The sequence below is a fragment of the Macaca thibetana genome, chromosome 7, assembly GCF_024542745.1.
Source record: "Macaca thibetana thibetana isolate TM-01 chromosome 7, ASM2454274v1, whole genome shotgun sequence".
NCBI classification, from domain to species: Eukaryota; Metazoa; Chordata; class Mammalia; order Primates; family Cercopithecidae; genus Macaca; species Macaca thibetana.
The window spans coordinates 44,301,082-44,316,846 of record NC_065584.1 but is presented as its reverse complement, the minus strand read 5'-3'; the positions used below and the strand labels follow the sequence as shown (position 1 = coordinate 44,316,846).

Genomic DNA, 15,765 nt, shown 5'->3' with positions numbered 1-15,765 from the left:
CATGTTTTCATTTTTAAATTATAAGTTTATTCCTCTAGAAATAAGATTAGACTAAAGAATAAAGGAAAAGGCTTGATATAATGCATTTAATAAAATAAATTATTTCCTAGTATATTAATAATATCAAGTCATGAAATGCAAATTTTAAAACTAAGATGGTTTTATGGCCAGGCACGGTGGCTCATGCCTGTAATCCCAGCACTTTGAGAGGCCGAGGTGGGCAGATCACCTTAAGTCGGGAGTTCGAGACCAGCCTGACCAACATGAAAAAACCCCATCTCTACTAAAAATACAAAATTAGCCGGGTGTGGTGGCGCATGCCTGTAATCTCATCTACTCAGGAGGCTGAGGCAGGAGAATCGCTTGAACCCGGGAGGCGAAGGTTGCAGTGAGCCAAGATGGCGCCATTGCACTCCAGCCTGGACAACAAGAGCGAAACTCCGTCTCAGGAAAAAAAAAAAAAAAAAACTAGACTTTTTTTTGTTTTTGTTTTTTTTTTGAGTCAGAGTCTCTCCCTGTCACCCAGGCTAGAGGCAATGGCACCATCTCTGCTCACTGCAACCTCTGCCTCCTGGGTTCAAGAGAGTCTCCTGCCTCAGTCTCCTGAGTAGCTGGGACTACAGGCGTGCGCCATCACACCCGGCTAATTTTTTGTATCTTTTAGTAGAGACGGGGTTTAACCATGTTGGCCAGGATGATCTCAAACTCCTGGCCTCGTGATCGCCCACCTCGGCCTCCCAAAGTGCTGGGATTACAGGCAAGATGGTTTTTAATGACCCAATATGTATGAATATAAGGAGTGAAACAAGCCAGCTTATCTGAAAGAACCTAACTAAAAAAAAAAAAAAAAAATGCACAGTTCCTCAGTTCCCTGAACTATGTTCCCCTATTAATATCCAGTAAGGTAATGTCTCATTTTTTTTAACAACTTATTTAAAACTCGGAATTGACTTTTTAAAATAAACAGAATGGTTTATATTCAAGGATAAGAGAAAAATAGGGAAAAAAATTCAAAATGAAGATGAGTATACAACATTAAGTAGTATAATTTGGAAATGCCCTCTATAGCAAAATAACCTGAAAAATTTGTCATTTATCATTTATAAATGAAAAATGGGAAGGTCTAGTGCAAAGGGCATGGGCTCCTCTCTTCATTCACTCACTCTATCATTCACTGATTCGCCAAATATTCATTGAACACCCACCAACAGCCAGGGACTACTGTGATAATATAACGAAGAGGAGACAAAAGTCCTGAGCTTTACATTCTAGCAGGAAGAGGCAAATAATAGAAACTAAAAATAATAATCATGGTATAATGTGTATACTAGGGGGAGTAATAGTGTGCAGGGCAAGGGGGACTAGGCACACTGGGGTTGAAGGGTACAATGTTAAACAGAGTGTTCACCTGGAAGATGACATTTGAGCAAATACTTGAAGGAAGTGGGGTAGTCAGCCGAGGCTGTCTGGGGAAGAGGGTCCAAGGCGGGAAATGGCAAGTGCAAGGTACTCTGGCAGGAAGAAGGCGCATGCTGGTGAATCGGACGATCAGCAAAGAAGTGAATGTGGCTGGAGCTGGAGTGGAAAGTGGGGAAGAAAAGGACAGAAGAAAGGACAAGCGGCTGCAGAAGATCATCCTGGGTCTTGTGAGACACGGTGAAGACTTTGGCCTGGAATCTGGTTCTGAATTAGAATCACACTTTTCCTGTTTACTGACAATGGAGAAGCCACTTACTTCTCTGAGCATTAGTTTCCTTGCATGTAAAATTAAGAAAATATACTTTGGCTGGGTTCGGTGGCTCACGCCTGTAATCCCAGCACTTTGGAAGGCCAAGGCGGGCAGATTACCTGAGGTCAGGAGTTCGAGACCAGCCTGGCCAACATGGTGAGACCCTATCTTTACTAAAAACATAAAAATTAGCCAGGCGTGGTGGCGTGTGCCTGTAGTCCCAACTACTTGGGAGGCTGAGGCAGGAGAATCACTCAAACCTGGGAGGCAAGGGTTGCAGTGAGCTGAAATTGTGCCACTGCACTCCATCCTGGGTGACAGAGACTCTGCCTCAAAAAAAAAAAAAGAAGAAAAAGAAAATGTACTTCACGGGGTTGAGTAAAGATTAAATGAAAAATCACTTCTAGGGTGGAAAGTGCTTTCCACAAAAAAGTCATCATTCATTTGACAAATATTTATCAAGTATCTATAAATACTGTATGGAATCGATTTCCTATTTCATAACTTATTAAAACTATCTTCTGTGCAGAAATACTTATATTTGCTTTTTCTGGCACATCTTCAAAATTATTTTTAAACAATTTTTTAAATGTATTCTGAAGTGTTTCTAGAAACATTAAATTTTTGACCGGGCATGGTGGCTCACGCCTATAATCCCAGCACTTTGGAAGGCTGAGGCAGAAGGATCGCTTGAGTCAAAGAGTTCGAGACCAACCTGGGCAACATGGTAAAACTCCATCTCTACCAAAAAAACAAACAAACAAACAAAAAAACAACTAACAAAAGATTAGCCAGGCCTGCAGTCTCAGCTACTTAGGAGGCTGAGGTTGGAGGATGGCTTGAGCCCAGGAGGCAGAAGTTGCAGTGAGCCATGATCACACCACTGCACTACAGCCTAGGTGACACAATAAGACCCCGTTTCAAAAAAAAATTTTTTTTAAGAAACATTAATTTTTTGTTAAAATTTTATTCTAGTAATATCAAACTTGAATTAAACAAAGGCCGTCTATTTAGAACTCTGAAATAACCATAACTTGTCTTCTCTTCTGCACTTGTCTTTTAAGACAAGGAGCAAATCATAAAAGCATAATTTGATAAAAAGGAATTATGGAACAAACTTCCAGGATGTGCCTGAGAGTCAGCATCACTGAAGCCCAATTTTCAGTCAGGTTCAGAAGTATGAGAAACAAAAATCTTCAAGAAAAAAGATTATTTTCTATTTATGCCATGCTTATAAGGTAAGGAAATAAGTTAATGGAACTAAAGATTTTCAGCAAGCACGTAACATTCAATTGACCTCCCCTCTTCCAAACCCAGCCAAAAAAAATGGCAATAAAAGAAGACACTATTTTCAAGCATTTCAAGGATAAAATGGCCTATCTACTTTCCATTTGTTTTGAAGATTAACGTCAACGCCAATTATTTCAGAATAAAATGAACCTGCAGCTATTTTAACAGTCCACTTATCTGTTAATTCATAATTTATAGTTGATCAAAGTCACCATGAAACTTAAAAAAAAGTTTTAAAAATACAAAAAAAAAAGCAAAAAACAAAAAACAACAACAGCAAGAGTTAATCCAATGTTGCAATGCCAGCTTAGAGATGCTATTTTTGAACCTCTGTTGGGAGTTTTAAAGTATGAGAGCTTAAGCTCCTGAGACTGACACAGGACTGAGTACAGTGGAATAGCTTCTAATCCCAAGAGTAATACAGAGTGTACATTTATAATTAAAGTCATAATCTCGGCAGTAAAATCCAGGGATGGCATGGAGTACACAGGCATGTAGTACACAGTCCCTAATTGTGAAGCTCTCCCATGCTTCATACAAAGGACACTACTTAATTATTATAGTTAAATACAAATGTAAGCCCACATAAAAGAGTTGAGGAAAACCAAAATTCAAATCTGAAATACCATGCCAAGAGACATGAAACCCATTTCAAAGCTTCATTTCCTAGTGTGTATAAAAGCAAAATTATTCAAGCATAAAACAATAAAGACGGAGAAACTTCCAAGTGTGTACTTATGTATGTATGTGTGTATACGGTTATGTACAGTTTTGAGTATATGACTCCAAAATAAAAACTTGGAGAATAGTAATGCAGAGAGTTTAAAAAGGACAGCAAACATGTCTGGGCAGCTTAACACTTTCGGAACAGAAAAGTATTTAAAAAGACTATTGGCCGGGTGCGATGGCTCACGCCTGTAATCCCAGCACTTTGAGAGGCCGAGGCGGGCAGATCACGAGGTTAGGAGATTGAGACCAACTTGGCTAACACAGTGAAGCCCCTTCTCTACTAAAACCACAAAAAATTAGCCGGGCGTGGTGGTGGGCGCCTGTAGTCCCAGCTACTCGAGAAGCTGAGGCAGGAAAATGGCGTGAACCGGGAGGTGGAGTTTGCAGTGAGCCGAGATCGGGCCACTGCACTCCAGCCTGGGCAACAGAGCGAGACTCCATCTCAACAAAAAGAAAAAACACTATTTACAACATGTTCCTTCTATGCTGCTGGTTTCCTGGCCACAAAACATCCATCTCCAAGGGTAAGACAGTCACTGAAACCTAAAGATATGCATGCCTACAGTGCAATTCTAAGCACAGTCTTTTTCTCAATCTTGATATAATTCAGCATTCTATGTCTAATATTGCAACCCAGAGTTTAGCTAAACGTGCCACGGGGTAGTACAAACATTTTCTCTTCAGATTATACTGAAAATTACTTTCCCTTTCAGAAACATATTATATAACTCTATCTTCCACTCAAGGAGCCAGATCACATATGAGAAATAAGAGTTGGCCTTAATAAGTATAATAAAGTTAAAACTAAGCTCGGCAACTAGGTCCACTATCTCAAAAGTCTGTCAGTTATAATTCTGGAAAAACATCACAGAAATGTTTAAGATGTCAAATGAATTCAATTTCTTTCAGCATAATTGGGAACTTGAAAGAAAAATGTAAGCCCATTCTGCATTCTTCCAGATGATTGAGGTTGTCCTTAGGGTCACACACACCCGGACTTTGAAATCGAGGGACCTGGGTTCCAATCAGGCTCCAGCTGGGCAATTTTGGGCAGTATAGTGTGACAGCTAAGACGATGGGCTACAGAGTTAGACTGCCTGGAGTCCAAGGTCAGCTTTGCCATTTCCTAGCTGGGAAAGCTTAGGTGAGTCTCTGGCCCTTAGTCTCCTCATCTATAAATGAGGGGATAATAACAGCATTTACCCCACAGACTTTACTTAAGCATTAAGTGAGTACATAAAAATAAAAACACATAGAAGTATCTGGGACACATTTGGTGGTCAGTAAACTTTAGCTGCTCAATTAATGTTGTTGTTAAAAAGCACCACTGGAGCTTTAGTATCTTTTACAAAATGAGCCTAGAAACAGTAGCTCTGTCACAGTGATAGCTCAAGTGTTTGAGACATAGAATGTTTATTGAATATTTTCCATATTCTAGGCATTGTGTAAAACACAATGCCAGGTTTTTGTGGTTTTTTTTCAAAAATGAACAATATAAATTGTTGATACATATAGATCTCCCCTCCCTTTTTGGTATGTCTGGTTGTGTAAAGCATATTTGAAGAAAATAATATTGAGCTTGACCTACTAATACCCAGTGAAATAACTTCAAATAAAGTTGTAACTTGATTAGAGGAAAGGTAAGATGCTGACTCAATAGGTGAAATGAGTCAGCTGTCAGTACATGCATCGTCAACATGTCAAAATACTGAAGGGTGAAGAGAGTTAACATTTGGATGGAAGAATGAATGACAAACAGAGCATTTGGGACAGAGAAGCAAGAATTTATGAAGACTGCAACAATCTGGATGAGCACTGCCAAAATAAGGACACACTTGGGTCTCACACATCAAGGCTTCCTCTTATATAATCAGGTTTATGCTAAGTGTGCAAAGGAAATAAGCAAGCAATGTTTGACAGCTTTGTCCTTGGAGTCAACATTTTAAATTAGTATCATACTCACAAATATTAATACTTATACATACTAAAAGTAATAATAGTAACTTAACACTTAGAGTTCTTTACAACATATTCAAAATAAACAGTATTAACCCCCCACTAAAATAACATAAAATACTAAACCACTTCAAAGTATTTATAAACCTTTCTTTTCCCCACACACTCTGTTATTTAGAGATCTAAGGTCTTAACTAAAATTTTGCAAACTTTTAATTGCCTCCTAGAAGGGTTCAGACTAAGTCTGGAAGGGATATGATAGGTGATTTCAACCTTCCCACAACACGAATTTGTTTAGAATCTACCATGTTTAACCCAATCATTCATTCACTCATTCCACAAATATTTACAGAAGACTTTTTACATTCCATGCACTAGTCTAGGCTATAAATATACATTATTAAGCAAAACCAAACTTCATGTTCTTAGCCTTCATGAAGCTTACAGACCAAATGGAGAGAAACCCTAATTAAATGACCATATAGATAAATGTAAAAGTTAAAACATTTTACATTACAAAAAAAGGTACAAGAAGATATTATAAGAGCATATATTGTAAAGAATGAAAACAAATGGATCTACTCTCAAAAAAAGCACAGTCCAGGTGGAAGCAAGATTTGCACATATTAATAACAGCAAAAAATACAATTAAAGTATCTACATCTCATGGACCAAGTTGAGAGACAGAAAAGAATAAAGCACCTGGCAAGGAAATGGACCTCCAGCTTAGGTCCTTCATTATGTCCTCTCATTAAAATCTTACAAAAATCCTGCCTAACACATGTTAATATTCCCATTTTACCTATAAGAGAACCGAGGCTGGATTATATTCAGTTTTATTATTCTGGGTCAATGGCTAACGTGTAGAAACAACTTCACTACAAAGAACCAGAAGGAATAATTTTACACCAAAATGAAATACTTCCGCTCCACTTATTTGGACAGACAAATGTGGCAGTAGGATTATAAAGCATAAACAATGATTTTTGTCCTCTTCATCTCCTACCTCCCCACCACCCCTACTTTTTTTGAGACAAGGTCTCACTCTGTCACCCACGCCAGAGTGCAGTGGCACAGTCACAGCACACTGTAGCCTCAACCTCACTGGCTGAAGCAATCCTCCCACTTCAGCCTCCCAAGTGGCTGGGACTACAGGCATGCACCACCACACCTAGCTAATTTTTGTAGTTTTTGTAAACATAGTGTTTCACTATGTTACCCACGGTGGTCTTGAACTGCTGGGCTCAAGGGATCCTGCCGCCTGGACCTCCCAAAGTGCTGGGATTACAAGCGTGAGCCCCTGCGTCCGGCCTCCTACCTCCCTACTTATAGCCCACTTCCAACTCCCAAGGCACACAGTATTCCACAATCACACTCTGCACTCACAACTTTTCCATACTTTAAAAAAAAAAAACAAAAACCTGACTTGCCCTCTGATAATGTGGTGGTTGATTATCCTGTCTGCTAAAGGGTTAAGGGATTATCTCTAGGAAGAACATATTTATATTATTAAAAAACATTTCATAGTAACAATAACAAAATGGCTTCATCCAATTGCATAATTTTAATAGGAATTTCCAGCATAAAACAAGCAAATTATCTGAAGACTCTACTGACATCTAATCTACTTTCACAGGATCATAAAGCAAGCCTTTATCAACAGATTTAAAAAAAAAAAAAAAAAAAAAGTGGCTGAGCACAATGGCTCACACCTATAATCCCAGCACTTTGGGAGGCTGAGGTGGGAAGATCAACACAGAAAGACCCCCGTCTCTACAAAAAAAAAAAAAAAATTAAAGCATCCTAATAAAAAGAGAAAATGTCTAATTCTGAAATTTTGACAATTCACATCGCTTGCTTGTACCATTAATGCACCCTGATATTACAAAAGTGACCAAGCAATAGCTTCTGAGCCATTTCTTACACCACCCTGAAGTCCAAAGACAAGCATAGCATGCAGATGACAACACTTCTTTGAAAAAAACCAAGTGGGGCAAGTTCAAGAGAGACCACTCTGAATGACATTCATCTAGATTCCAGAAACTCTCATATTACATAAATCTGCAAAAACACGCACCAGGCTCTCTTTGGGAATGGAGAGTACACATAAAAATGTGTATGTTTCAAATTTCTGATAAAACCAGATGTCTTATGTCTAGATTGTTCATAGACCCAGATGGGCCAGAAGAACCTCATTCATACAACTCTCACAATTTTTCAGAATCTATCCTCTATTGAAAATACCATGATCTCCTACAGACAGTATACTCTTTTAGGATCTTGACTATAAACAATGTCAAAATATACTTGTTAATTAATGAATGAATAATCCAAAATAAACAAGAGTCACTGAAGACAGGTCAAGTATTAGAAAAAGATAACACATTCTAAAGAGCCATTTCCTGTTTCACAATAAATAGTTCTTTCTGAAAATCTTGAATGAGTCATCTTTTCCCAGTCATATCATGTATACATAATAGTAAAGACTTAGTAAGCACTTACTCTGTGGCAGCCACTGTTCTAACGAGTTTACATGTATTAACTCCTTTAACCTTCTCTACAACGCTGTGAGGTAGGTATTACCAACCTTATTTTTACATATAAAAAATTGACCCAAAGATATTTAGTAACTTGCCCACCATCACACAGCTGGAAAGCGGGCCCTGCTGAGCTTCAGACCTTCACAACCTGGTACCTGTACACTATCCCACCTCTGCTAAAGACTAATGAGAGCTGGCTTCTCACTACTGATCATTTTTGTTTTCATCTAACACCTACAACACACACTGGAGGACCATCTGGAAGGGTTAATCTTCCTAACAGACTCCTTAACATAGATTGAGGCAGACAAGCATTCTGTCATCTATCTCCTCTTTGCACCAAGCAAAATGCAACTACCAAGGGTTAGAAAGATTCTCCAGTTGGCCTGTTATTTCTGTTAATATTTAAAAGCCCTCTCAGGCTGGGCACAGTGGCTCGTGCCTGTCATCCCAGCATTGTGGGAGGCCAAGGAAGGTGGATCACCTGAGGTCAGATGTTCGAGACCAACCTGGCCAACATGGTGAAACCCCATCTCTACTAAAACTACAAAAATCAGTCAGGCATGGTGACGGGCACCTGTAATCCCAGCTACTCGGGAGGCTGAGGCAGGAGAACTGGTTGAATCCAGGAGGTGGACGTTGCAGTGAGCTGAGATCACACCATTGCACTCCAGCCTGGGCGACAAGAGTGAATCTCCATCTCAAAAAATAAAATAAAATAAAGAACCCCTTCACATTAGTGTTAAGTCTCTCAAAAGATGATTCGAAGCCTTCTGTAACCTTCCAGCCTTCTCCTTTGCACTAAAGCTGGCTTACTTTAAGACTTCAACCTTCTTTGTTTGGATTTCATTTACTCCGTCTCAAAAAAAAAAAAAAAAAAAAGACTTCAACCTTCTTTGTTTGGATTTCATTTACTGTTCAGGAAAATGTAATGACACAGAGGTTTGGTCGTTTCATTTTGTTCTGAACACCTAACATTTGTTGAACTCGCATACGATTTGGAGTCTAACTGAGAGTTCAAACCTGTATTATCACCAGCACAGCCTAAGGTCAAGAAGAAAGTCAGTTAGGTTGAACTGCTTTCAGCTAGTGATGGGACCAAAAAGAAGCATGAATAAAACAAGGAATAAACAAAGGAAAGCTAGAAGATATTTTAGGCAAGAACAGCATGGAGGTGAGAGTGAGCACATTACGGAAGAAATTATAAGAGACGCATGTCTAGGGCATAGAAGACAGGTGACTAGAAAGAGTGGGAAACGAGAGGGAGGAATGAGGACATACCTGGCCAGCAAGGACTTTACAAACTGCAGGGTAACCTGGGTTTCATGTGGCTGACCACACAGAAATGTTGGACAGGAGCAAACATAATGAGAAGGGTTGGGGGGGGGGGGGAGTTGATGGGAGGCAATCAAATTAGCCAAAAACAATGTCATCGAACCAAGCATGAAGAGTTGTGAGGGCTTATACGAAGCTGATGGCCGTGGAAGAACAGAAAAAAAAGAAGACTGAGATACCAAAAGGTAAGAAACAAAGGGATTTTTAAAATTACATTAGATATAACAGAAAAGAAAGACAGTCAAAGATTACTAATGTTTCCAGATTGGGAGAATGATGATACTGTCGGTAAAAATGAAATAATCAGACAGAGAAGTTAGTCAAGGAAGTTCATGAACTGTAGTGGCAACAATGGAATGTGAGGTAACTCCAAAGGAGAAAAAGACTGGAAATAGAACTGGAAACAAGGGGCTAAATTAAACGGTAGAGATTCCAGAGTTTTCCCATAAAGGTGTAAGTTGAAATCAAAGGAACAAATAGCTCAATGACTTAGTAAGTGGAAAACTAAGAATAGAAGATTAAAAATGGAACCATGGGGCAGCTAGAGACAAGATAAACTCAACAATGAGGCAGAAAACTCAGCATAGAAAGAGACAGAGAACCAAGATGAAGTGCCCGCAAAAACGAAGTAAAGCTCTGAGACATTTTCCAGTGCTAACAGTGTACTAAAGATATACAAGAGTAAAACCTTCTGTAATTTTAAAGAAATGCCTCTAAATGCTAATGAAACAACCAAAACAGCTCTCTAGGAAGTCTGAGAAATGTCTGATGCAATCAGACTCAAGAGGCTGGGACAGGGCTAATTGTAATTTGGTTTTGGTGTGGATTTTATTAAATGAAAAAGAGTAACAGGAAAGGGGGATGAGATGGAGAGAGAAAATCAAGTCTGTTAAAGTTTTTAGAAACTTGGGAGTTTTAAACCACATGCATTTGACTTTAACATTAAATTCTAATTAGTGATTTCGGGAAAAGTGCAATAGAAAAGCCAAGGTGAAAAGAAAATAGTGAAAGGTAAAGAGAAGGAACCTGGATTTAATTCCAGATTCAGTAAAGAATCATGATAGTATTAAAGTTGGAGTACACATATGGTTTATATTATTAAAACCTGAGGGAGAAATATGAATATGCTTTGTATTGTTAAAAAGATCACTCTGGTCACTATGAGTTGAATGAATGGAAAAGAGGCAAGATAAGAAACAGGGACACCAGTTAGGAGACTACAGCTACACAGGAGGCAACTGTTACAGAATCATGATAAGGACTGGAGACAAAATGGACAAATTAGAGATAATTTACTGTAGAAAGAATTGGTAGAAATCAATTGTGCTTGCTGATAGAAACTACTCTGGGGGGAGAGTACACAGGTGAAAAGTGACTAAGACAGAGAGGGGTCAAAGGTGACTCATGGCACTTGCCCCACTTCTCCACGTTCAGTGGGTGGGAGCCGGGTTGTCTGGTTTGAGCACCTGGGTGAACAGCGGAGTCAGCAGGTAAAAGAGGGAAGAAATAGTTTGGTAGGGGAAATCAAGTGTTTCACTGACAATGTGTTACATTAGAGATGTTTATAAGACATATACCTGGAGATGTATTGTATATACAAGACCAAAGTCTGAAAAGGGTGAGGTGGGGATAGAAATGTGGGCACCTCAGCTGGGCGTGGTGGCATGCTCCTGTTACTTGGGAGACTGAGATGGGAGGATGGCTTTAACCCAGGGAGGTTGAGGCTGCAGTGAACCACAACTGCACCACTGCACTCCAGCCTGGGCAAGACAGTGAGACCCCATCTCAAAAAAAAAATAAAATAAAATAAGAAAAGCAAAAGGAATGTCATATTTGGGAGGAAAAAAAGTAAGAAAAGAAATGGGGGCACCAACCATATATAAATGGTAATATATAAGTGGCCTTAAAGCCACTTAATAGGACAGATGAACTCACCTATGGCAAGGGTGCAAAAAGTGAAGCAGAAGGAGCTCTGAACAAACCCAACACTTACAAGTTGAGTAGAGGAGGAAGAGCCAGCTAAAAGAATGAGAAGAAACAGCCAGAGGCAAAAGGAAAACCTGAGCAGGGTCACAGAAGCCAAAGAAGAACATGTTTCCACAAGGAAAATTTCCACAAAATTGGACAAGTGTCCAATGTTGCTGAGAGACATGAGACATGGAGGTGGCCCTGACAACAGTAATATAAGTGAATGATCAACAGTAATTTAAGCGATGATCAAGGCAGATCAACCCACACCTCACCCTCCCTGCCCTATCAACATAGTTTATCACTTCTTTGCTTCTTTTTCTTGGGTCTTTCAGCATCTATTCCTGCCTTCGACAATTCTTTCTCAAATTCAAACTTCCCTAGAGAAAGGTTCTGCTGGAACACCATTTCACTCTCATCTCTGTTGGGTAGAAGCTCTGGGCCACATTATGCCTTGCCTATAGATTGGATGGTCTTGGATCACGGAGCCACCCAATCCGGTCACGTGAAACCAGAACACACGTACCACATGACACCCAGTAGAAGGGGGTGTCCTGGATATAAAGGGGCAGTCTAAGTCCTGGCCTGTTTCCAACACACTTTACAAATACTTAAATCAAAGACCAATGAACAATTTTAGTGAGGAAAGTCTAAGGAATCTTATAAATTCTAGGCAGTTTACTTTTTCTTAACTTGGGATGGGTATCCATATATTTTTATCAATATATGACTGTTTTTTATATCTTACAATTAGTTTACAAAAATTATTTATAATCTCTCATTTAGATAATACATCGAAGACTGACAATTTTTAGAGGAAAAACTACAAAGGTAAAGAAAAACTGTTTATAGGGATGAAGTCACAACATTTAACACAATAATTTAAAGAAAAAAGCTGCCTAGAAGTGGCTTTTAAAACTTTTATGATAAAATGTTTTAAAAATGTAAGAAAAGATAGTTTTTTTTAATAGCATGCATTCATTCCCTATTAAAAAGAAGGAGAAAGTTTCCATCCAAAAATATTCAGGCCCTATAATTTTAACCCACAGGAAAGCCAAGCTAAAATGAAAAAACATTCAAAGGGAAGTTTACAGTGGAAACTCTGACAAATGCTTAACTACAGTGTCATGAACAGCACTGCTATTGTATGCATGTCTATATATTCAAACTTGAATATACACATTCTTCATTTCAATTAATGGCCATAAAAATAGAGGATTATGATACTCAAATCTTGTATATGTCATTGATAAACCTAAACCACAACAAAAAAAGTAAAAGCATTAACACAAGCTGGAGTCAGAATATTCCACAAACGATGCCCTCACATTTGAAAGTAGGAAGAATGCTAACTTAAACCTGTATAATGCTCAAGGTTTTCAAGCATTCTCAAAATGTATTATTTCTTCTTTTTTCCCCCCCTTTTGCTTTTTGTTGTTGTTGTTGTTGTTCTCGTGGAAGGTACAACACTGGATCAAAATGAGTTATTTCATGTAATGACCCTACCAACCCAGTGAGCTAGACTGGCTAGGTTTGATACTTACTTTGCAACTGAAAAACCCAAATTCACCAAAGATAAAGGATTTGCTCAAAATTACATATATTTCAGTAACAGAGACCATATTCAAGTACATATCCTATAGGCTACAAAAAGACCACTCCTCCTTCCACTAAAGTTTATATTATTAACAACATATCCTTTAATAAGCAGACTTCAAATCCCTGCTGAATCAGTTCAAATATCACATACCATACTCTGACTTCTAAATCAGACTCTACTATCCACCCAAGTAATAGTTATATTAATCAATCAATGGTTAGCAGTTCTTAGGCACTCAATGCCCTACTATGTAGGTGTATTACCAGCACACAGAACTCATACTACTGGTGGTCACTGTTCTTCTATCCTTAGAATTTTAAGAGCCTTTAGATCCATTAACAATTAGTAATCATAAAATAATCTATAAATTACTTATTCATGACATTCACAAATAAGATCATATATTTAACACAAACTTAACTGAATAAGAAGTTGCTTTATTATACCTGACTAGTGTCCACTAACAGCTGAAAACTAAGAACAAGATGAATCACTTAGACTGTAAAGTAGTACAGTCTGTTTTATGACTTTACTACACACGAAATATGAATCCAATACATCTCCATTTCTAAACGGTGATTTACAAGGACCAAATCTCCACACCTCCCATTCAATTCATGGGCTGTTCTCGGGAGTATGCTTATAAAGGCCACAATACCTACTAAATATTTGGATTACAGCCATGGAGTATCAGCATCTGCACCATTTCATAAAAAAGAAACCCATTATCATTAAAAAATCAAGATAGCATATAATACTACTACTACACCTACTACACATCTGCCTCAGCCAAACACAATAGACCATCTAAAAGCAAATGTGCAAAATGGTAATATTAAATAATATAAATAACCACCATTTATTGAGTACTCAATACATTCCAGGAACTGCCAACCTGCTTTAATGATAACAACAACAAAAATTGCAGCTAACATTTACTGAGCCTTGATAATGAGCCAGGCAATGTTCTATGTGGTTTACAGAAATTATTTCACAACATCACACATTACAAATGGAGAATCCAAGATACATAGAGACTAAGTATTTCACCCAAGGTCATATTGGCAATTAAAAGAGGGGAGGGAAGGAGAGAAAAAAAGCAGTAATGGAGAAAGGAGATGGGAAGGAGAGGGGAAGAGGAAATAAGAAAAAAAAGGGAAAAATAAATTAGATCCATTACCTATAAAACTTAATTGCCAAATAAATGCAAATATTAATTTTAAGAAAGGTTCTTAAACCTTTTCAAAGAAAAGTATAAGGCAGCCATAACGTTAAGGGTCTCTTATCTATACAATACAGAATCCTACTGAAAAAGCTCTTGGGCCGGGCGCGGTGGCTCAAAAACATACACTTTGGGGGCCGAGGCGGGCGGATCACAAGGTCAGGGATCGGCCACGGTGAAACCCCGCTACTGTACAAAAAAAGCCGGGGCGCGGTGGCGGGCGCCTGTAGCACTACTCGGGAGGCTGAGGCAGGAGAATGGCGTGAACCCGGGAGGCGGAGCTTTCAGTGAGCCAGGATCGCGCCTGTAGTCCCAGCTACTCGGGAGGCTGAGGCAGGAGAATGGCGTGAACCCGGGAGGCGGAGCTTTCAGTGAGCCAGGATCGCGCCACTGCACTCCAGCTTGGGCGACAGAGCGAGACTCCGTCTCAAAAAAAAAAAAAAAAAAAAAAAAAATAATAAAAACATTACACTGGGCCGGGCGCGGTGGCTCACGCCTGTAATCCCAGCACTTTGGGGAGGCCGAGGCGGGCGGATCACGAGGTCAGGAGATCGAGACCATCCTGGCTAACACGGTGAAACCCCGTCTCTACTAAAAATACAAAAAATTAGCGGGGTGTGGTGGCGGGCGCCTGTAGTCCCAGCTACTGGGAGGCTGAGGCAGGAGAATAGCGTGAACCCGGGAGGCGGAGCTTGCAGTGAGCCGAGATGGCGCCACTGCGCTCCAGCCTGGGCGACAGAGCGAGACTCCGTCTCAAAAAAAAAAAAAAAAAAAAAAAAAAAAACCATACACTGAAGCAGCACATATACTAAAATTGGAATGATACAGAGAGGATTAGCATGGCCCCTTTTAAGAGAAAAAAATTTAAATATATATATATATATATATAATATTTAAATGTATACTGAAACTACAAATCCAAAAATCCATGAAAGAAACAATGAAATCCAACTGACATTGCTCTTATGCAAAACATGGACAAACAATTCAGCTTGGAGATCCTTCAAATATTCACTTGAGGTTGCTTTCCCACTTCAAATGGGGAAATAAAAATGACACAGCTTAGCTTCAGTTAATACTTGGTTACCTGCTGAAACTACATATAAGGAAACCAAAGAAGGGCAAATTGAATAAAGGTTTTTATGATGTGGATATCTATCCTGTAGAACTGAAAACAGACTATTTTCAAATGACTTGGGACACATCGAATGACAACTTGTGGTCCTCTACAACCTAACATCTGGCCTCTTTTTGAGAATGATGAAACTGAAACCCAGAGGTCTCATTGAAACTTTTAGTTTCACAATTATTGAGGATCTCAAAGAACTTTTTAAAAATATGGATTATATCTACCAACATTTACCACTTTAAAATTTAAAATGGGAAAAATTTTAAT

General features: G+C 38.9%; 1 protein-coding gene and 1 pseudogene across 7 annotated transcripts in view; one reads left to right on the top strand and one right to left on the bottom strand.

Moving 5' to 3' along the window:
* Nucleotides 1-15,765, bottom strand: part of PPP2R5E (protein phosphatase 2 regulatory subunit B'epsilon) — a 174,884-nt gene that overhangs the window by 93,355 nt on the left and 65,764 nt on the right. The gene's annotated exons all lie outside the window — the stretch shown is intronic.
* LOC126960227 (uncharacterized) lies at nucleotides 15,158-15,245 on the top strand (annotated as a pseudogene).